At 34.1% G+C, this 23,898-nt stretch overlaps 1 long non-coding RNA gene across 1 annotated transcript in view; it reads left to right on the top strand.

Annotated features, from left to right (window-relative positions):
- The window catches only part of LOC108307476, an 11,596-nt gene extending 3,372 nt beyond the window's left edge, over positions 1-8,224 (top strand). The window contains exons 2-3 of the long non-coding RNA XR_001826541.2: positions 3,217-3,220; positions 8,212-8,224. This is a non-coding gene — a long non-coding RNA (uncharacterized LOC108307476). The remainder of the gene's footprint in view (positions 1-3,216; positions 3,221-8,211) is intronic.
- The last annotated feature ends 15,674 nt before the right edge of the window (positions 8,225-23,898 follow it).

The following is a 23,898-nucleotide window of genomic DNA, read 5'->3' as shown; positions in this document are numbered from 1 at the left end:
AAATCAGCTGATGTCAAATCAACGACCAGCAAAGAATGTGGCAAGTGCCCAGAGAGCTTGATCAAACAGATCAATTCAAAGATTTCCTTCATTCACTAAACAACCAAGCCACCAAAATTGAAATGAGAATTTAATCGAGAGGAGATTCATTACAAAAACTGGGCAATAGACAACTACATCTATTTGAGAAAGAATTTTTAGCTTTGAAATGTACTTGGCCCATGTTGAGAATTTTAAAAAGAAAATATTAAAATGCTGAAATAGGTTTAAAGCCTCACAATGTTGTAATATTGTGCCTCATAACAAAATAATAAAATACCAAAAAAGTCTTCTGAAAATAGGAGCTGATGTAAACATATAAGTGTATGTATATAAAATATGACAGCAAGAGTGTTAAAAGGGAAGGCATAAAGGTATTTATAATAAACTGTAGTCTGTCTTCTTATAGGCCCTTTATTTTACCTGTAGAATATCAGTTAAATTTCATTTTAATAACAGAGAAAACACACACACACACACACACACACACACACACACACACACACACAGACAGAGAGAGAGAGAGAGGGAGAGAGAGAGAGAGATTAAAACTAATGTTTAAAAATTGTGATTGGGACTCTATCTAAAGTGATGGAACACTCTGATGTGAACTACGTTTCAAAAGATTAGCTAATTCCTCCCTCTGGAATCAATATCCATATGACCAGAGTTGGAACATAAATAGCTCAGCTCTTTTGGCCCTTGACAGGAGGATAACATGAAGTGGCCAAGGGCGTGGTCACATACCCTAACTGACTGTCTTCTACCCTGCTTCACTTTTCTACTCCCATAACAGAACTTTTTAGCATTACTTGCCAACTAAACTACTTGGACACAAATCTTTATTTCTGTGATCGATTTTGAAGAATCCAAATTAAAACATATGATAAGAAAGTTTCTGTATTTTTCTGAATTTCTGTTAACATTTTATAATTTTCTAGATGTACATTTTTGCTAATTTTCGTCACATTCAATTTTTAAATTGCAAAAGTAATATATGAATAAAGGATTAGATCATACATGGATTTGTTGCCATCTCTTTTTGGCATTAAAAAAAACATAATGGTTGAGACAATATTTGATTTCCAATCTGGGATTACCACACAATAACAAAAATATTTCTACCATCTGGAGGTGGAAAGACCATCTTTTATGCCAAGGAAATAAATTGATGGGTGACTCCAGAGGAAGAAAGGAGGAGCTGTCATTTCAGAAGAGGATATGACAATTAAAATACACACGCACACTATATATATATTTTAAAAGTTAATAATCTCATCTCCACTTTTACTCCTGCTTCATTAATATGGCCCATTTTTCCAAGGCATAATGTATAACCTTCTACAGCTTATTCTATATTCATAAAATATGCAAATCTTATAAAAGAGATTATTTGCTTTTTTAGTGCTTATTCTCTTTTCATTCACTAATAGGTAAAAATCAGTCTCATATTGGATTATAATTCACAGTCTCTTAACTGTTACTGAAGTTGTTGCAATTCTTCTGCAAATTATCAGTTTATATCTGTTATCCATCAGCTGTTGAATTTTTATGTTTTTTATACTAATTTTTAGATATTTGTTCCTATTATTGTATCAACGTGTTAAATATTATATTAAGGCACATTTTTCTCTAACAATAAATTTGTTGTTTAAGAGTGAAAGGAGTCCATAAAGAATATATGTATACATGTGTACATATATTTATGTATACAGACATGCATACATGCACATATCCAAATGGACAAGAGAAGTTAATTTATGATAAAAATGCTATTATAATTTCAGGAGGAAAGATTTTCTTTTAGTAAATGGCACTGGCATAATGAATAACCTCTAGGAAAATAAATTTTGACCTTCTTCTTATGTCATATAAATGGGCACTGGAACAAGAGAAAAAGAGAAAATTAAAAGAAAATAGTTTTTAATTCTCCGAGTCAGATTTCTTATCTGAAAAGGATACATACTCTCTCACAAGGAAGCTATGACATAATAAATGTGAAAGCTCTTATCAGCAGAACAGCATTATCTGTAACACAAAATAGAAATACTACCATGTTTTATCCAATGAGTTGTTCCACCGTAGCGAGTGCTCAGTAGCTGGAGCATGCTATTAGGTGGTAAGGTGTAGGCCACTGAGGACCAAATGCTTCTCTCAGAGAGGAGAAATTACAACAAAAGGGAGAAAAACTTGCCAAACCTGTGATCAGAATGCATATCATTTGCATAAAAGGAATACAAATGAGACATTTCTCTATCAGATCGTAAGACATAAAATGAAGCAGAGGAAAAGAAATTATTCATCTCCATAAGTGCAAATGACAGCTTTCCAAATGATATGGTCATAACATGGCAACTAAATGCTTGAGTGCCAGTCAGATTCCTTCATTTTTCTAAACTGTAATAATTACAATTGACCATTACTGATAATTACAGTGATCAGAAAGTCAAATTCCAATTTTTCATTCTCTTTCCTGGAATAAGTGTGTACCTTCCTTCCAGCAAAACAATCAAGTTTTCTTTTTCCTTACCCAAATCTTCTGCTCTTTTGTCCCATGTTCATGCAAAACAGCTCTCTTTTCATGTTCTCCTTTATTTTTATTTGCCTTATAATGATGGTTCATTTTTCAGATTCCTCCCAGGGGCTAATCAGGAGATGTCCCTTATATAAGTATTAAATGAAGGTAGAATTATTTTTCTGTGTTTACCTCTTTTATATATGCTTCTCTTCCTATCTTGCTCTCTTTCTATGCCACTTCTTTTCTGTCCTTTAGAGGAAATCTCACTAATCCTAAATGCATCCAGAGGAGAGCAAAACCTTCTCTTGATGTACTCTTCCTTCTCTGGTGAAGGCAGGGAGTGGGAAAATGGAACGGCCACTCTATAAACAGAAACCACCTCCCTGAAGAGCCACACAAGCTGCTTTCAAGAGCATCCAACTCAGACAGTTTCAACCAAGCCTGTGCGGCTTAGCAGGAAACAAGAAGACTCAATGGAGCAATTGCAGGGAAGAAAGTATTTGGATTAAAAATAGATACACTTTTTACCTAAAACTTTCTGGAATTAACAATAGTATGCTCATAAAACAAATTTTTTCTCACCCAAAATTTTGAGAACAGCCTGGAGGGCCTATGATTATTTGTAATCATGACAGCTAGACTTGAGCATCCTTGAAAAGGCTTGTCAAGTTAACTGTGCTTATAGACAAAATCACTGACTTTGTATTTGCTGTGATTTGAAGTGCAACAGAGACCCTCCAATGAAACAAACAAGTAATAACAAACATAATTTTGACTCCAAAATGGAGCAAGACTTGGATTGTTCCATTGAATCTTGTCAAAATGGAAAATATTGTCCAGCAGGAGTTATTTTTTAGTCGTCATTCTTTTTCTGTGAACTTATTTTCCAACTGGGCAATGGAACATATAGAGGAGATTATAAAATAGATTTCATTTTATATGTAAAATAGGCAACTGGAGAGAAGCTATGAACAACAAAATCCACTGGGTTATGTACTTCCTTTTGCTTCTATGTCTTTTGATTTAGGAAAGCACTGCTTATTTATGTGATCGAATAACACATCTCTGCAAAATATCTATGTCGTATAGTTATCACCAATTACTTGACCATAGAGATATGAGAATAAATGCATATAATTAAACTAAAATGTTGCAATTTTCAATATACCCAATATTATTGCTTCGCTAAGTATATCAAAAAGAAAAGAAAAACTCATTCTTCACTATTATTTGCAACCTAAGTGCAGCTGTCAATGCTATTTAAGGATAAAATATAAATATAAAAAGGAAAGGGGGCATATAAATTCAGTATCCAAAATATAACTACTTCTGAAACAGACTCTTAAAAATACACTTGATGTATTTGCTATAGATAAACTCACCTTGAAATTTTACTACCTACTTGCTAATGAGGATATAAAAATGACTCATTTTATATAATGGCTTAGGAAACAAAATTTTTTTAACAGCATAAAATTGATTGTGGAAGTCAGTAGTTGACTTAAATTGCATTTTTTTCCTCACTTGCCATTTAGAAAACTAAAAGAGCAATTATTCCAAGAGAGAAACATGCCTGAGGGCAGGGACATAGCTCTTAGGCACTGGAATATCCTCTCCCTGTTCCTCTAGAATAGCAAGCTACTAAAGAAAGGTTTTGGGGAGGAATTTTGAGAGATCAAGTTTGAAGATGTGTCATTGCAGAAGGGAACACACTGAGTGAGCAACAAGTTACGCAGATAAAAAGTAATGCATATAAGGTCAGGTGTGGTGGCTCATGCCTGTAATCCCAGCACTTTGGGAGGCCAAGGCGGGTGGATCACCTGAGGTAAGAGGTTTGAGACCAACCTGGGCAGCTTGGTGATACCCCATCAATACTAAAAAATACAAAATTTAGCCAGGCATGGTGGCGGGCATCTGTAATCCCAGCTACTTGGGAGGCTGAGACATGAGAACCTTTTGAACTCAGGAGATTGAGGTTGCAGTGAGCCAAGATCCCACCACTGCACTCCAGCCTGGGTGACAGAGTGAGACTCTGTCTCAAACAACAACAGAAAAAGTAATGCAGATAAAAAGTCAGAAATAAATTCTGAAGATGTATTGAGCAGGTAAAAGAAGACAAAGAGTGTGACAGAGACAAGACAAAGAGTGCAGAGATGGTTTAAATAGAGAAAAGGAAGTCAAACATGTTACCCAGTCATGCTGTTACATTTTACTGTGACCAGCATAAATGTCATGAGGAATATCCTGAGTAGTTCTCAGGAGTTCAATATTTTTATTTTGTTTCTGCAGCCCATCATTTCATTTCATTCAGAACAAACAATTGAACTTTTCTATGATAATTGACGAAGAAACTTTTAAGTCCTTGGAACATTATATTATTGCCACAAGCCTGATCCTTCTACACATGGTGCTACTAGAATGTATCTTTTATTTGTTTCATTTCAAAGGTCATTCTGCAAAGTCAAACATCAAAGAAAAGAAGAAACTGGTGAATTCTTTTTCTGACTTTAGCAATTATTTCGTAAGTTTCATTTTGCCTTTTTTTCCCTCCCACAATAAGATTGAACAGAATACATTTATTAAACCTTCTGCCAAGCCAGGAAAACAGGTCTTGCCACACAGTAAGCTTTTGGGTTACAAGAGCAAGTAGTCAAAGTACTGAAAGTGACATCGCTCTTCTCACTACCAAAACCATGTGATTTGGGGGAAAGTTATTTTCCCTCTCTGGGTTTCTGTTTTGTCCACTGAAAAATAGGAATTCTTTTTTTTTTTTTTTTTTTTGAGACGGAGTTTCGCTCTTGTTACCCAGGCTGGAGTGCAATGGCGCGATCTCGGCTCACCGCAACCTCCGCCTCCTGGGTTCAGGCAATTCTCCTGCCTCAGCCTCCTTAGTAGCTGGGATTACAGGCACGTGCCACCATGCCCAGCTAATTTTTTGTATTTTTAGTAGAGACGGGGTTTCACCATGTTGACCAGGATGGTCTCGATCTCTTGACCTCGTGATCCACCCGCCTCGGCCTCCCAAAGTGCTGGGATTACAGGCTTGAGCCACCGCGCCCGGCCAAAATAGGAATTCTTAATTAGGTGCCTGCTAATGTCTTTCATACTTTTAAAATTATGTTAGTCTATAAAACATGTGACAAAATAATGATTTCTAAAAAAAGTCACCTAATTCAATTCTTATTTGACTTAGTCCTTCATAATGTACACATTTAATGTTTTAATACATATGTAAACATTTTATATTGTAATCTTAATTTTCTTCTGATGAGTTTTAATGCATCTAATTCTACTTGGCTGTCATGGGAAGAGTTATGACACAACTGCTCTACTAAAGTGAAAGATATTAGTCTGTTGAAAGACACACCAAGCCTATCATTGCTTCCCATCAAAAATGATTTCTTTCATGACAAAGGGTGGGAAGAAGATAATGTCATCTTCATCAGTCAAAACTTTATGGTATAGTATCAAGAAAAATGGATCTCAAAAAATATGCACTAGTTTTTAGCAATTAAAAACCATAGTATAAATATTGGCTATTTTAAAAGGGCAGCTGAGCTTGAGGTTATTTATGAATGTGTACCAAAAAATCCCCACACAATTCCTTTAAATAAGTGCAATTATGCAATTATCTCAGCCACAAATGATCATACTGTGGGAAGTGTAAGCAGAATCGTATAGCAATAACCTGTGGAAAATTCTAGCAAAATTCCAGAGCATCAAAATTTTGCAAACAGTCAAATGATGCCCCAGTCTTTAGATGATAAAAACTACAAATTAACCCACTGACTTGATACCCAGGAAACATCTGGAGGAATCAGTAAACATGAAAGTTCATTCACCCTTAGAAAAGACTATAACGATCTGATGAACAACAAGAGCGATGGCTCATGCCACATTAAATTTGCTTCATTTTGTTAAAAGCATGTTAAGATTTTCAAGCCAGATTATGTTACATAGAACATATTGCAATATCACCTTGGTTCTACTAAATCTAACATTTTTTATCAATGACCTGAATGAACACATTGTTATTTGTGGACAAACATGATAACTTTTGTAATAGATAAAAGGATCCAGGATAGACATAATGCCAAATGAAACATGCATAAATTTAAGCTCTAAATTGGGTTTCAGGACAATTGTACATATATACAATCAGAAAGTCAAACCTTGAAAGTAATTCTTGTGAAAATTATAGTGAGTTACAGCTTGAGCTAGAGATTACTCTATATGTGCTCTATATAAATATGTGTTTAGTAAGTACTAAATAATCAGAGCCAGAGAGGAGGAGTTCTGCCTTAATCAATCCTCATTCTTAAATGGCAAATAATAAGGCCCTATCATCAAAATAAAATGAACAGCTTAGCTCTACTGAGTCTTTAAAGAGTGCTAGGCAGTATTTCAAGTACTTTATATGCATAATCTTATTTTATCATTATGTAAATTTCATGAAATAGCCACTGTCCATTCCCATTTAACAACCTAGAAAACTGAGGCATAAAAAGAATAATGAACATGTCCCATGTAAAACAGCTGATGAGACGATAACTTCTGGCTTCAAAACATTCTTGATACAACACCCATTTTTTGTCACCGCAACATATAACCTCCCTAATATAGAGGCTAGAAAGCCAGAAACCCTGAGCCAAGTTTTTAGACAAATTATGTACTCCAGCTGATAGGAACAGAAACATCTTCTTCAGTATAATTATATGTCCTCAATAGCACACCCCTAAAAATCGCTTCAACAAACATTGCCAATAGCTATCATACAGAACTCAGTGTCAATTTCAGATGAAAATAGTCCTTGGCTAATACATTTAAAATTTAGTTCAACAATGATAAAGCAATACTACTCCTGGACCTAAAAAATACATTTTAGAACATCTAAATAATGTACAAAGGAAATCACCAAATCACTTTATTTGATCGTTATTGGAGTTTAAGAAACTGCTAAGCTTAGGGTAATTGTAGAAAGTAGACACAGACAGATGTCAATTAATATTTTAAAAGGGTAAATAATATTTACATAATGATAAAAGGGTAAATAATAAAATTTATATAATGATAAAAGGGTAAATAATATTTACCCTTTTAAAGTTCAAATAATATTAAAAGGTGCATTCAAAAGGTCAAATAATATTTAAAAGTTGCATTTTCTGTTACAGAGGACTAACTCTCCTGTTAAGGACAAATGAAAAAACTGGAAAACATGGAAGAGAAGCCACCAATAAAATCCTCTTCAGAAGAAAACACCAGTCTAGAACTCAGATTATGTCCATAAACAATTTTCCAATATAATATTCAACAAACATAAAAATGAGATAGCAAAGGAAAAATAACACTAAATTTTATAAAAATATTTAAAAATTAATAATAGATTGAAAGGGAGATTGAATATATTGTAATTATGAGACTTAAACTTTTAAATAACTGCTTGTTTTATTCAAGAGTTTGAATAAAAATTTTAGCAGAAAACAAAACTAAAAAAATTATTTTTCAGCTTTAAGAAACCAAAAATCTATAATTTACAAATACAAGAGCTACAATTTTTAAATGAGATGTGTTTAATCGTGAATTAGACACAGCTGAAGAGATAATTAGAAAACTGTAAGTTAAGTCAGAAAATATTTATTGAGAATTAAGCATAGCAGAGAGACAGAAACAAGACTGGGTAAGAGAGATATTGGACACCGTGCGAAGTTCCAACACATGTGTACTTAGAACTTTAGAAAGAGAGAAGTCTATGAAACAAAGGCAGTATTAACCAAGTTTTCCAAAGCTAATGAAAGACAACACTTTACTGATTCAAACATTCAGTTATTCCCAAAGCACACTGAATTAAAGAAATGTGCAAAAAGATACCTCATGGTAAAATAGAAGAACATAAAATACAAAGAGCTTAATCTTAACAGAAACAATGGAACCAAGGGAAATAAATTAGTATTTTCAATGTTGTATTAGTTCGTTTTCATGCTAAAAAACTGCCCAACACTGGGTAACTTATAAAGAAAAGACGTTTAATCTGACTCACAGTTCCACAGGACTGGTATGGGAGGAGTGGGGGGTTCCTCAGGAAACTTAGGGCGGAAGACACCTCTCCACTCGGCAGCAAGAAAGAGAATGAGCTCAAGCACGGGAAATGCCAGCTGTTTATGTAGCCATCAGATCTAGCCAGCCTCACTAATTATCATAAGAACAGCATGGGGAAAACCTCCCCCATGATTCAATTACCTCCACCTGATCAGTTACGTCCACCTGGTCAATTACCTCCACCTGGTCCTACCCTTGACCTGTGGGGATTCCAGGGATTACAATTCAAGGTGAGATTTGGGTGCAGACACAGAGCCAAGCCATATCAAATGTGCAAAAAAATATATAGCTACTAACATTAAATTCTACACCCAGTGAAAATAAGAGTGAAAGTATAATAAGGAAATTTTCATACAGCAGACTTTAAGGAAAATAATCATGTACAGATTTATAGATACATATAACATACACATAGACATCCATATAGATGGATGAAATAGAGATTCATACATACATAGATTGATTTTAAAGTGTTCTAAGATCTTTTCATTGCCTGGGAGAAGGATAGAAGACTAAAAGTACTAATTAATATTAGATTTAGTAAGTCAAATGTGTTTTTAATAGCCTCTAGAATAGCCTCTAACAGCAAGTACAATAATGTATGAATTCCAAATAAATAGTAAACAAAATAGAAAAATATAAACTAATCTACCAATGGAAAGCAAACAGAAAGACATTTTTTAAGAAAGCAGGTTTGGGAAATAGGTAACATAAAGATTGTAGAGTTAAACTCAAAAAGATTAATACTTACAATCAATGTAAATAAATCAGAACTTCAATGAAAAGACAAAGATTGTGAGATTATAATAAAAGACACATTTGTATATAAAACATACAGAGAGGTTACTTCAAAGTAAAATTGTTTCTTAAACTGTACCATGTAAAAAAATAAATAAAAATGGAAATAGATACATTATTTCAAACTGAGTAAACTTAAGGACAACAGGCATTAAAAGGAATAAAGTGAGGCACATTTTAAGAATAAAATGTTCAGTTCACCAGTAAGATAAAATACTTCTAAATTTGTATGCAACTAATACAATCATTTGAAAATATTCTAAACAAAACTGATGTAACTACAAGGAGAAATTCATAATTATTATAGAGTTTAAATTAATTAAACTATATATTATAGAGTTTAATTAATTAATTAAAGTTTTTAAATTAACTTTCTCAATATCACAGAAAAGACAGAAAAAATATAAGGCATGGAAGATTTAAACAAAAGGATTAACAAATTTGGCTTGATAAGACATATGGTTTGTTGCATCCCGCAACCATAGAATGCAAATTATTTCCAAGAATACCTAAAATATTTATAAAAACTGACCAAAGAACATCCCAATACATTTTAATTATTAAAATACTACAGAAAATGTCTGATCATAGTAGAATAAAGACAAATTAATAACAATAATATCTTGCCATAATTTTTGGAAATTAAAAGACATAATTATTTACAACCCATAGGTCAATGAATAAATTATAAGAAAATAAGAAAATATTTTTAATTAAAAGATAGCTAAGATTCTATATATCAAGATTATGAAAAGCAACTAAAGTTAGAAATTTAAAGCTTCAATTTTATAGATGAGAAAAAGGATAGGACTAAAAAATTAATAAGTTCTGAATCTAGCTCAAGATGTTAGAAAAGAGATAAACTAAATGTAGATAAAAGGAAATAATAACAACAAAAAATAATGAAATAGAAACCAATATAAAAGAATTGTCAAAGCCAGAACCTCATTCTTTGAAAAGATAATAAAATTAATAAACCCGTAAGTAGAATGATCTGTAAAATAAGAAATAAGACAAAGGTAAAAAATTATCAATTTCAAAGAGAGAAAGTTATTACCATCTAAGATCCTACAGACATTAAATATATATTAGGTAACATATAAAAAGCCATGTTATGGAAAACATGTCAATAAATTTACCAAGATATAAACAGCCTTATAACTGAACTAAAAAAAAACTGAATCCATATTTAAAATATTGCCAGAAGGAGAACCGACTCCAGTAGCCCCAAAGGTGAACTGTATCAAACATTTAAGGTTATTAGCTCAACTGGAATGTCAAGATACTCTAATAATACTTTGAGAAAGGAAACTTACAGACCAATTCCATTTATAAACCAAGATACAAAAATATTAATCTTTGCAAAATGATTTAGAAATATATAAAAAGAACAATGAAGTTTACTTCAGGAATAAGATATTAGATAAACATTTTTTTTTAAAAAACAACTCCATCAAAAAGTGGGCAAAGAATATGAACAGATATTTTTCAAAAGGAGACATTTATGCAGCCAACAAACGTCTGAAAAAAAGCTCATCATCGCTAGTCATTAGAGAAATGCAAGTCAAAACCACATTGAGATACTATCTCTTGCCAGTTGGAATGGTGATCATTAAAAAAATCAGGTAACAATAGGTGCTGGAGAGGATGTGAAGAAATAGGAATGCTTTTACACTGTTAGTGGGAGTGTAAATTAATTCAACCATTATGGAAGACAGTGTGGTAATTCCTCAAGGAGCTAGAAATAGAAATTCCATTTGACCCAGAAATCCCATTACTGGGTATATACCCAAAAGATTATAAATCATTCTATTATAAAGACACATGCACACATATGTTCAGTGCAGCACTGTTTACAATAGTAAAGACCTGGAAGCAACCCAAATGCCCATCAACGGCAGACAGGACAAAGAAAGTGTGGCACAAATACACCATGGAATACTCTGCAGCCATAAAAAACTATTTGAGTTCGTGTCCTTTGTAGGGACGTGGATGAATCTGGAAATCATCATTCTCAGCAAACTGACACAAGAACAGAAAACCAAATACCACATGTTCTCACTCATAGGTGGGTGTTGAACAATGAGAACACATGGGCACAGGGAGGGGAACATCACACACTGGAGTATGTTAGGGGAATGTGGGGGTAGGGGAGGGACAGCGGGGGGCAGGGAAGTTGTGGAGGAATAACACTGGGAGAAATACCTGATGCAGGTGAGGGAGGGATGAAGACAGCAAACCACCATGACATGTGTGTACCTATGCAACAAACCTGCAAGATCTACACATGTACCCCAGAACTTCAAGTACAACAAATAAAAATTTTAAAAAGTCAGAGGATAAAAGGGGAAAAAATGTGCTTAGCACAGTGTATGGTGTAATTTAAATAGTGATGCATTGAAGTTATTTTTATTTTAGCCAAAAAATTACAAAATATTTCAATAATTGTGAAGATTGATTCTGTGAAAGCTATGTCTATTTGGCTTAGTAACGTCAATTATTATTAATACAATAAAATATGAAAGGTAAAATTTAAATTATTTCTATAACTCCTCCTCTAAAAAAGTTCAGAGATTTTGAAAAAGTACTTCATAGTTATTATACAAATGATTCAAAGCACTTGTAAGTATTTCAGAAGATAAAATATATTTTTCCAGATAAGAAAAGAAGAAAAAGACAGAGAAAAGACAGAAGAGATCAAAAAGCACCAGCGCTTCCCATGGACATTCTTGTTCCTTAGTGTCAAAATTATGGTGATTTTAAAATTTAATTATTTTACTATTTTGGTAATATGGATGCCACATTTTGGCCTTGATTCATTTTTGGGGTGTGTGTGTGTGTGTGTGTGTGTGCGCGCATGTGTGTCTGTTTTATATACATAAGCCATGCTTCAAAATGTATGGGATTAATCACTTGAGGTTGATTATTCTAGTGATGAGAATGTGCTCTCTCAAAATGATTTTACTTCAGTTATTTTAAAGTTTTGATCAAGTGTTGCCTTAAAGGGGGAAAGAGATGAAATTAATACCCTTACTCACTTTCTAATTTCTCAATATTTCTTGGATTTAGTTTTCACAGTTTTTTTCTACTGACATTATTTTTCGTCTCAAAATGTTACTTGATTTTCCTGCAGAAATTTTTGTTAGATAATGTGAATAATTCAGTTAAGATGCATGAAATTATTTAAATAGCTTAAGGATATAAATGAATATAAATTACCTGCAATTAAAATATATATCAGGAATGATTTCTGGCAATTTTGGAATTACTGTTACTGTACATACACTTAAAATCTTTTTAGTGGCTGTGAGTGTATCATTTTACCTCACTTATTTTACCTGATTGAACATGAAATTGTATTCCTCCATTAAAAAAATAATAGAGGTTTGTGACATTTGGCTTGAACTAATCCCCCCACTTCTTTCTCTTAATTAAGACCAAGGAAAAACTCTAATACTAGGGTGTAATGTATATAAGCAAACCTTCTAAACGACAAGCCAGTTGTATTATAACTAGATGCCTCTTGAGTACCTAAATCTTCAACTAAATTTAAATGTTCAAAACAAGTGGACTATAAAATGCTCACTATCAGTATTATAGTAATAAGAAAGAAATGAAAAATGGCTTTTTTCCCCCAGGAGTTACTTAGTATATCATATTATTGATGTAGACATAAAACTCTAAGTACCACACTTGAAGCCTTTAATGGGATCCTTTGTGACAGATAAAGCCAGTGATTGAATTATCTTTCTCTCTATACAGAAAAATCGATTATAAAAAACCTTCAATATATATATCATTTTCCCCATTTATTTCACTTTATAGTTACCAAACTGTTTATCACATACTAATTCAGCTTGCTTCTGTTTTGGATAATGATGTCTAAACTCCATCGCTGTTTGAATAACTAAAATAAGCTACTCAATTTAAATAATCCGTCTTGAAAAAGATTGTACTTCTGAGATATATTGATTTCTAGCTATAGAATATTTTAATGGCTGTCTTTATCGTATATTTTATTATAATTTAATATATGACAAATACTAAAATAAAAGTGTATCTGTATACAGAATATAAAATACAAAATATGAGTGAATATGACAAAAGAATGACTTCAAAATTGATGGGCTTTAATTAGGGAAAGAAAGAGAGTCTACTAAAAAGCACCAAAACTATGTTCTGGATCAATTTTAAAAGTCGAAGAACTAAGGAACATAGAGACCAAAATATTCATTAAAAATTGTATTAAATGTGATAAAATATTTATAGCAATTTTAAATGTGCCCTTAGTCTCATCTCCTGAATTATACAGACTTATCCATCCAGTCATAGTAGCCAGGAAAACTGTGGGTCCCTCTGCTACTACTCTTGCCTCTCTCAACTCTAAGGCGGTGAAGAGCAGAACAAAGTGTATGATCTCCTGACAAGCACATCCACAGGAGGAAGGAAGAAGAGTGAGGTGGGGTTTCTCGTGGGCAACCTCTTTCCTGCACTAAACCTATCTGTTAACTCACTGCAGCTCTGTGGGCCATCAAACACATGGAACAGTGAGAACTCTTTGCAGAAAATACTTTCTCATGTAGAGGAATGCAGGAAAAATGTTCTCCTTTCTGAATATTTACATATATATTGTCTATTTGATCCTGAAATAAGTTTTGGATATATATATATATGTGTGTGATATATATCATATATATATATATATCATATATCATATATATATATCACATATCATATACATATCACATATATCTAATATAGATCACATATATGTGATATATATACTTGGTCATATATATATATATAACAAAACATTTCAGGATCAAATAGATAATATAATAATATTTGTTAATTTAGAAAACCTTTGAAGAATAGTTTTTAATCTAGGCAACATAAAAGCAAGTTCAGTTTGACCAGTTATTGAATGTACAATTTAAAAACTATAATTAAATGTTTAGCAGGAATTGCTACAACATACTTTGTTTAGCTGCACATCCCTTTAATTTTTTTCTGAAAGTGTTTCTTAAGATAATGTATTTTTTGATTACTATATGGCTAAACTTAAGCATTTTTTAGATGTTTAATTTTGTTTCAATACAAAAATATTTTCTCCATTGCTGGAATAAAAAAAATACATGATTGATGTGTGAAAATATTAATTTCAATAGTGATTTAAAATAATGTACAGTACCTCAATTATCACATAGTGTGTGTGTGTGTGTGTGTGTGTGTAAAACTATGTCTACAATGTAGTTCACTTATCTCAAAAGTTTTATAAAATACTGTGTGTGTGTGTGTGTGTGTGTGTCTTTTAAAAAGTGTAAGTCAGAAGTTAGTAAGATAGAATATGGATAAAATATCAATTATATTTTTTTCTGGTTACTTGCATAAGAACTCTGAATACACTCATTTAATTTCAGAAATAGTCAATTCTTTTCACTATGTGAATTATGTTCTGTATAAAGTATTCACAGACAGTTTGTAATTCTTTGCCATATGACACCTTCTTTCAAAATTGATTTACTGCTGTTGTTCTCACTTGCACTTGGTCTCTTAGGTAGTACAAATTTCTTTCACTTTAGTTTATAACATAATAAAGTGAATCCACCAAATACACACACACATATAAATAATTTATTTCTTAAAGAAATACAAACAATCACTCGAAATGCATGGAATGACTTTCTCTATTAGAATATATATCCTGTTTTAAAGAAAAGGAAAATAAATATTTTTGAGGATTCCTATCCTAGGAAATAATCAAAATAAATGTGATTGAAGGGAAAAAAGGACTGCTATACTGATATTTATTAAAAGTAATCTTAAGATTACTGATGTTTCTTGAGATTACATCAGTTTCTCTATCTCATTCTCTCTTTATCTCTCTCCTTCATGTTTCACTGGCAGATAAGATAAAATATCTGAAGTTAAAGCAATATTGTTAATCTTTTTTTAATTGTTCACAAGGCAGTTATCTATTGAAGCAATTTAAAAATCGCTTATGTAAATAAGAAGATGCAAGAGCAAAATGTAATCAAAACTTATATGTCAGTTGATCTTGGTGAAGGTATTCCTGGCAAACAAGGTAAAAGGTAAATGTTAAGTTGTAGAATGTTGGACATTATATTATCTATTTTCCGTTTCTTTTATATAGTACATTGATAAGGTAGACAAGTCACCTGTCTACTTTTTTGACAAATATATACTGAGTTACTTTTGACAGTGCAAAATTCCCAAGATCTTCCTTAAATGAACACTCAGGTCACTGATAAAGACAGATATTTAACTTGGTAATAAATGTTATTATGGTTTAGAACCTCGTTACTTGAGTGTGGTCCATGAACCAAAAGCATCAGCATCACTTTGGAGCTTGTTAGAAATGAAGAATCTCAGCTGGGTGCGGTGGCTCATGCCTATAATCCCAGCACTTTGGGAGGCCAAGGCAGGTGGATCATGAGGTCAGGAGTTCAAGACCAGCGTGATCAACATGGTGAAACCTCATCTCTATTTAGATTAAAAAAAAAAAAAAGAAATGCAGAATCTCAGATTCCATCCCAGATTAATGAATCAGGATATACATTTTAACAAGATCTCCAGGTGACTTATATGCACATTAAGTTCGAACAGCACTGTTTAGAGTATCTATATAAATTTAAAGTATAATCAACTGTTCTGAGAAGTCAGTTTTAAAAAATAATAGGAGTTTGTAACTATATGTACCAAAAATGTTTTTAAAAATACTTGTTATATAATTGTTAACAGCTCCAAAATTAGAAGTAACTTAATTGTATTTCACTTAAGGTAGATTCTTTGTCACATAACCTCAGAGCTGTTACCAGTCCCTGTATTTTCTTTTTTTCTTTTTTTTTTTTTAAGACGGGGTTTCACCATGTTGGTCAGGCTGGTCTTGAACTCCCGACCTCAGGTGATCTGCCCACCTTGGCCTCCAAAGTGCTTGGATTACAGGCATGAGCCACCACTCCCGGCAGCCCCTGTATTTTCATGTTGTTGTAATACTATAGAGAGTACCATGTCACCTTCAAATTTGCCTCAAAAATGTATAGTCTTTTCTTGGGGGTAACTTAATAATCATAAGGTCAGTTGCTTTCCTTTGGGATATTTTGCAAAACATATTATGTTTCTTTGCTAAAGTGATACAGGTTAGCTTTTTCCTTCTCATAATATATTGCAGATACCAATTGGTGTTAAGCCAACATATCTATTTCTTATTATGGTGTTAAGCCAACTAATATATTTGGTTGTGCTTCTTGCCAAAAGACTATTTCTCTAAGATTGTTTTTTTTCTTTTGATGTATATTTGTTTCTAAAACACTATTTTTTTTCCCCACTATACCTTATTAGCATATTGGCAGATAGCTCTCACCAGGCTGTGTACCTTTAACATGTGGAGCTTAAGAAGCATGATTATCAGCCCTGAGAGCAACATACAACTGTAAACTCAATATAATTCCAAAAGGGCAACAATATCAAAAAATATTGTAAGGCTTTAGTACAAGTAATAATGTGGCTTCTCCTTGCCAGAAATTCAACAACATTTTTGAGGCAAAAGGCTACATCAAAAGTAAAACCCACGAACAATTACATTTAAACAACGTTTTCAGTGTTCACTTCTGTGAGGATTTTCATTCAAATAGCATGTTTTAATAACTACAAATCACTCCAAAGCAAAACAGTCACTCACAATAAGACATTCAAATATAAGAGAGTTGAATGACCAGGAAGATATCTGCCATAAATGCACAAATTTTTTTTCTGGGTAGAATGTAAACATTATAGGACAACAGACTAACTCAAGGCCAGCAGCAATCACAAAATAAAATAAAATGCATCTGATGCATAAGAGTCATTTTCGCAGTAGTAAAAAGGCCCCAAATTTTAGTTGATCACAATCATTGATGTTTCTGGCCAATGTTGGTTTCTGTGGGTACCCTGTGATTCTGATCTGTGTGTCCTGAGAATCAAGAAGGCCTCTTTTGCAACGTGCTGTCCTCCTGGCAGGGGCAAAAAGCAAGAGAAAAGGTGTAAATTTGTGATGCTTCTCCAAACTTGTATTATATTATACATCTGGCTCACTCGTATTTCACTGATCAAAGCATTCTCCTTCTAATATCAGAATAAGAGAACCCATCATGAACTGCTCATAGCTCTTCTCTGGGACCATGAATCCATGCATGTTTGCATTTATCATAGTGTAAATAATTGCAAAGAATAACACCATCTACCACATTATCATTATTGATTTACCTGTAGGGTTCTTTTTATCATTGTTTTATCCATTATTTTTAGTCTGTTTCTATCCTCAATAATTATAGATAAAAGAATTTAGAAATTTTCTCAAATTGAGAAAATCCAAGTGAGAAGTAAGCAGTATGAAAGTTGTTTAATTTCTATATCTCATGAACTTAACATAGATGATTTGAAGATCAGAGTGGAAAAATACATAGTTTTATGGACCATATTTTATGAAAAGTGTCAAATTCTATGAGCCCAACCACAGTATAACATTAAAATAGTGATATTTGTTTGTTTTGTCATCCCGTTTCTCATTTTCTATGAAAGCATCTTTCAATATGTGCTTTTAATGACCATAAACCACAACAAAATTTTAGTTGCACCAGACACAGCTGCATGATTTCTACGTGGAATAATCATATCCTTTTATATCCACAGTCATTAATCCTTTCACTGCCTAAAGGACTCAGAATATTGAATCATTTTCAAAATCACATTTAGTTTTTACAAAATGTGTGAATGTCCTTTGGAACCCATGTCATGCTTATGAGCTACAGCAGGTTTAAAAAATGAATAAAAATAACTTCTGAACACAATTTTTATAGTTATTTGAATAATACTATTTCAGTTTTCAAATCTGAACATTGTATGTCATTTACATAGGTTCTGATGAATTGTTACAGCTTAATATTTGTGGAAAAGTTACAGTAAAAATTGAGAATGCATTTTCTCAGATCATAAAAATCTCAAACCACTGTGAAGAAGATAATAACAAAATTATGATAATTATATACAATTAAGAAAAAGGTCTCTTATGGGAAAGAAATAGGCCTATTCTCCATGTAAATTGAGTGGCGTTGTCAAAAGTTCTTAAATATTCAACAATCCATGATTTACGAAAGTTGAAAGTTTGCATAAGGTAACACGTTTACATCAAATAGTTGTGTGCTCTGTTGTAAGTAAGGGTTTTAAACAGGGTATTCATAAAAAAAACTATTATGGTGATTTAAGCTGCAGATTTATGTTGTTTCATGTGCATATCTGCAAGGGAAGCTTTTGCATACACAGATTATAATTCTACTGTAGAGAAGAACCATGAGCAATTTATGAATGGATTCTCTTTATCGGGGCATTAGAAATGATAACCCACTACTATTATTAGTCATTCCATATATCTTAATTAGAAGAACCATTAGAAACAATTATGACTAAGTCCAGATTCCTGTGGTGCACTTTAAAAACTATGAAATCCTAGCTTATGAAAATTGAAAACTCCCTCAACAACTGTTAGGTCTTAATAAAGAGGAAATGAGAGAAAGTGAACATTTATTGCACTCATAATATATGCTCCACCAGGTACTGTTTAGGGATTATATTGTGAAATTTTCCCAGATAAGTGAGAGAAGGCTATTTTCTCCATTTTAGAGATAGGAATGCTAAGTACATATTCAACTTCACCAAAGCCCCACAATCATCAAGTAGAGAGATGATGCACTATTACTAGGATTTGTCCTTACATACCTGACTCTAAACCTCATGTCTCATTTTCCTCATTATGTCAGATTGCCTTTAAAATTCTTTAATTAAAACCAAGCCAATTAAAACATAAATGATAGAATCAGTAATAAAAATGTGGCCGGGTGAGGTGGCTCACGCCTGTAATCCCAGCACTTTGGGAGGCCGAGGTGGGTAGATCACGAGGTCAAGAGATCGAGACCATCCTGGTCAACACGGTGAAACCCCGTTTCTACTAAAAATACAAAAAATCAGCTGGGCATCGTGGCACGTGCCTGTAATCCCAGCTACTCAGGAGGCTGAGGCAGGAGAATTGCCTGAACCCAGGAGGCGGAGGTTGCGGTGAGCCGAGATCGCGCCATTGCACTCCAGCCTGGGCAACAAGAGTGAAACTCTGTCTCAAAAAAAAAAAAAAATGTATTATGATATATACCAACATATCCTTGTTTGATTTTTCTTGTCTGAAATTCTTTATGATAGAAGTCATATTAATCTGTAACTTATAAGCAAATGTGGACACCAAAAAGGAAACATTTTTCAAATCTCCTGTAGATAGAAAATGAAACCCCTCTTACTTATGATGATGATTTTAGACCACAGTTTTCCTATGTCTATCTTTAATTGTCTCAACATATATTAGGTTTCTATGTCATTCACATTGTTACAGTAAGGACAATGCTAACAAGGTGAACCCTAGTTCTGTTATGTGCCACTTTCCAGTTGTGTCATGGAACAACCTAACATTTGCAATGCATTTCTAAATCAAACTGGTTTTAATTCACCATCTTAAGATGAGCACGTGCTCCACCTTTTTGGGGGGGCGAAGTATGACTCAACTGGATTCCTATTAAAAAGAAATTAATGATGTACCATACTTACCTGAAAAGCAAAGACATCTGTAGAAATACGCTATTTATATGAAAAGCAATGACATAGATAGAAATATGAGATTTAAAGAACTGTCTTGGGAGATCTTTACTCCCTGTGCATGGTTGCAGACTATAGGGCAGGGCTCAAGAATTTGTAAAAGTAGAAAGGCCAATTTCTCATCACAAATAAGATAAACTAGCTACATTTACTAGAAACTTCTAGGTATGGAATGAGTTGCTTTATTCAGCTTTGAATAACAGTGATGAATACAAGAAAATGTAGTAAGAATTGATGAATCAACAGTTGGCCTGCATTGGAAGAAAATGGAAGGGTCAAGAAACTGGAGTATTGGGGTCAAGAAACAGGTGGTCTGTGAGTGGGAGAGTGACAAGGTGGAAGATTGAGGTCAGAGATAAGGAAAATAATAATATATTAACAACTTTCAAATTCTTACTATATTCCAGTTATTTTCCAAACTCTCTACAGCTGTCTATTTCAGCTTACAGCTGCTCTTTGAGGAAATAATTACTATGCTCATATTCCATAACAGTAAACTGACTCCTAAAATATGCTGTTCAAGATTATTCAGTTATGAAATTGAAACCAGCATTAGAACTCAAATCTATTTGACAGTAAAACTTGGTACACTTACATCTAAACTCTAATTCTACATTTCTGTCTTCCACAACCTCATAATCCAGTCGAAGAATGTCTTCTATTGGCCTAATTATCTCTTCTGCTCACCAACATGTAGATTTTCAATTAATGTTGGAACACCTTCAGTCATAGGAATACTCACTACCATACAAAGGGAGACTTACTGAAAATGACTCTCTTCACATATTTAAAATGGTCTCCTTGCACCTCCAGGGGGCAAAACTAACCTCTAATTGGCTGATTGGATCAATGTTGGAATTTAATATATTACTCAACTGAAGAAAATATTCAACATTGTTATGTTTTTAAGAACTTGTGAGACTCCTTCCAAACACAAGAATCTGTAAAAAACACTGAATGCGCTTTCTGGTCTGAATCACAGAAGCAGCATGATGAAGGGAACATCATCGTTTGGGAAGCGTACGCAATAAGACGCACACGTTGTGCCGCCGCTGTGGCTCTAAGGCCTACCACCTTCAGAAGTCGATCTGCGGCAAATGTGGCTACCCCGCCAAGCGCAAGAGAAAGTATAACTGGAGTGCCAAGGCTATAAGAATTGCTTGAACCCAGCATTTGGAGGCTGCAGTGAGCCGAGATTGTACCACTGTACCAGCGTGGGCGACAGAGTGAGACTCCATCTCTATGAATGGATGAATGAATAAAATAACACCCTGAGCTGAACCACTGTGGGGTTTTTTTGTTTGTTTTTTTATAGGAGTGGAGATGGTAGGGTGAATGGAGCTTGATAACAATTCCCTGAGCCTCTCATAACGTGACCAACTACCACGCACAACCTCTCCCAAAAGAAACGTGCAAGGCCTGGCTGGTTTCTCAAGTTAATCGGTTTGAACTCTCCCCATTAAACCTAACTTTTCACCTGCTCTTTGTCTGTATAAATGCAGGAGAAAAACACACAACAATGCATGAACAGCATGCATGAAGTTGCATGAAAAAAAAATTATTCAGCTTCCCCTAGATGTCTTCTGAATGGAAGACTTCAAGAAATTGGAGCTCATGATTTGCAAAGGAGGGGAAACATAAAAAGGGAAGAAACCATGTAAGCCATGGTGGCTCACACCTGTAATTCCAGCACTTTGGGAGGTAAAGGTGAGTGAATCCCTTGAGCTCAGGAGTTCAAGACCAGCCTGAGAAACATGGTGAAACCATGTCTCTACAAAGAAAAAAAAAGAAAAGGCTGAGCATGGCAGTGTGAAACTCTGTCAAATAGACCAAAAAAGGACAAAAAGAAACCAAAATACATCTATCAGAAGCTACCTTCATCATTCAGGAGAGCCGAGGTCATACTGCAAGTAGAGATTTCAATTTAGGCTCAATCACCTTCTTCTGTAGTTTTTCACCCAATGCTTCCCAGACTGTGTTCCTGGAAAATTCTGATCCCTCATATTAAAAGAAAAACTTCACCTGAATTAAATTTAAAGGCATTTAATTGAGCAATGTGTGATTCACAAATCAGGCAGTCCTCAGAATCACAACAGATTCAGAGGCTCTAGGAATGCCTTGTGGTCAGAACAAATTTACAGGCAAAAAAGGAAAGTGATGTAGAGAAATCGGAAGAGAGGTACAGAAACAACTGGATTAGTCACAGGTTTGTGTTTGCCTTATTTAAACACAGAATACTCAGCAGTCTATGAGCGGTTGAAGTGTGGCTGCTGGGATAGGCCAAAGCTCAGCTATTGTTACAGACGCATGCTCCTAAGTTGAGTTTTCAATCTTGTCTACCTATTAAGTTAGGTTATGGTTTGTCCATAAGGACTCAAATATAGAGGTAAGGGTACTTCTCAGGCCACGTTTAGGTTGCCTTAACACTCACTAAACTCTTTGTGGGGCAAGGGTTCTGTGGTCAGATCAATTCAGTAGAAGCTGTAAACTCTGTCCTTTTCTGGAGATGCACAACACGCTATATAATCATGTAATAAGCTCTTTCTGTCTATGTGCCAGGCTTTACTCTGGGCTCTGAGAGAATGGTAATAAAGGAAAGCAAACCCAATTGCTGCTTTCACGGATCTTTTACCTTAATGGGGAGATGGACATTAATCAAATAGCCAAACAAATAATGTGTAATTACAAACCAAGGTACGTTCTACAAAAGAAAGGAACATGCTTATAGAAAACCTAGGTAAGGGGTCAGGGAAAGTGGCTTTGAGGAAAGGACGCAAACAGATGTCTGGAGCTTGGAGGGTTAGCATTAACTAGGCCAACGGACAGACCTCGAGGCTTTAGGATGTCCAATAAAAATATACTGCGATCCACATATGTAATTATAGTTTCTCCAGCAACCACATTATAAAAAGTAAAAAGAAACAGGTGAAAATAATTTTAGTGTATTTTACCTAACTCGGTCTGTCCAAAATATTGATATTTCAATATGCATTCAACATAAAAATTATTAATGTGAGAATTTACATTCTTTTTTTGTCTTAAGTCTTTAAAATCAGGTGGGTATTTTATGCCTACAGCACATCTCAAAGTAAACTAGCCATGTCTCAAGTGCTCAGTAGCCACAAATAGCCTATGGATGTGGCACTTGATGACATGGATCTAGAGGAGCTGGCAGCAAGTCCAGTGTGTCAGGAAGGCAGAGGCACAAGGGTATATTAGACAAGGGTGAGGTGAGGTGCCACCATTCACCTGGGCCAGTCCATGAAAGGCAGTGTTGACATGTTAGGATCTTGATCATGAAGCTGAGCCACTGATGGCAGAAAACATTAAAAGTCCTGAGAAGTTCCGCAGAGAAAAGGCACATTTCTTGCTTGTTTAACTCAGTGTTCCCATTTTTATTCCGTGTAACACCTATCAGTGTCCTAGGCCACACATTGGGAAATGCTGCTCTAGTTGACTACGCTTAGAAGAAGTCTTGCTGCTAGAATAAACTTAAGCAAGAGTCAGGCATGGTGGCTCACACTTGTAGTCTTAGTTACTGGGGAGGCTGAGGCAGGAGGATGGCTTGAGGCCAGGAGTTCAAGACCAGCCTGGACAACACAGTGAGACTCTGTCGCTATAAAAAACAAATCAAAACAAAAAGCTGGGTGTGGCAGCATACACCTATGGGTCCAGCTACTTGGGAAACTGAGGCAGGAGGACTGCTTGAGCTTGGGAGGCAGATGTTGCAGTGAGCTGAGATCACACCACTG

This window comes from Cebus imitator, unplaced genomic scaffold, assembly GCF_001604975.1.
Source record: "Cebus imitator isolate Cc_AM_T3 unplaced genomic scaffold, Cebus_imitator-1.0 Scaffold79, whole genome shotgun sequence".
NCBI lineage: Eukaryota > Metazoa > Chordata > Mammalia > Primates > Cebidae > Cebus > Cebus imitator.
Note: the sequence above shows the minus strand (reverse complement) of the source record. Positions and strands in the feature narration are given on the sequence as shown.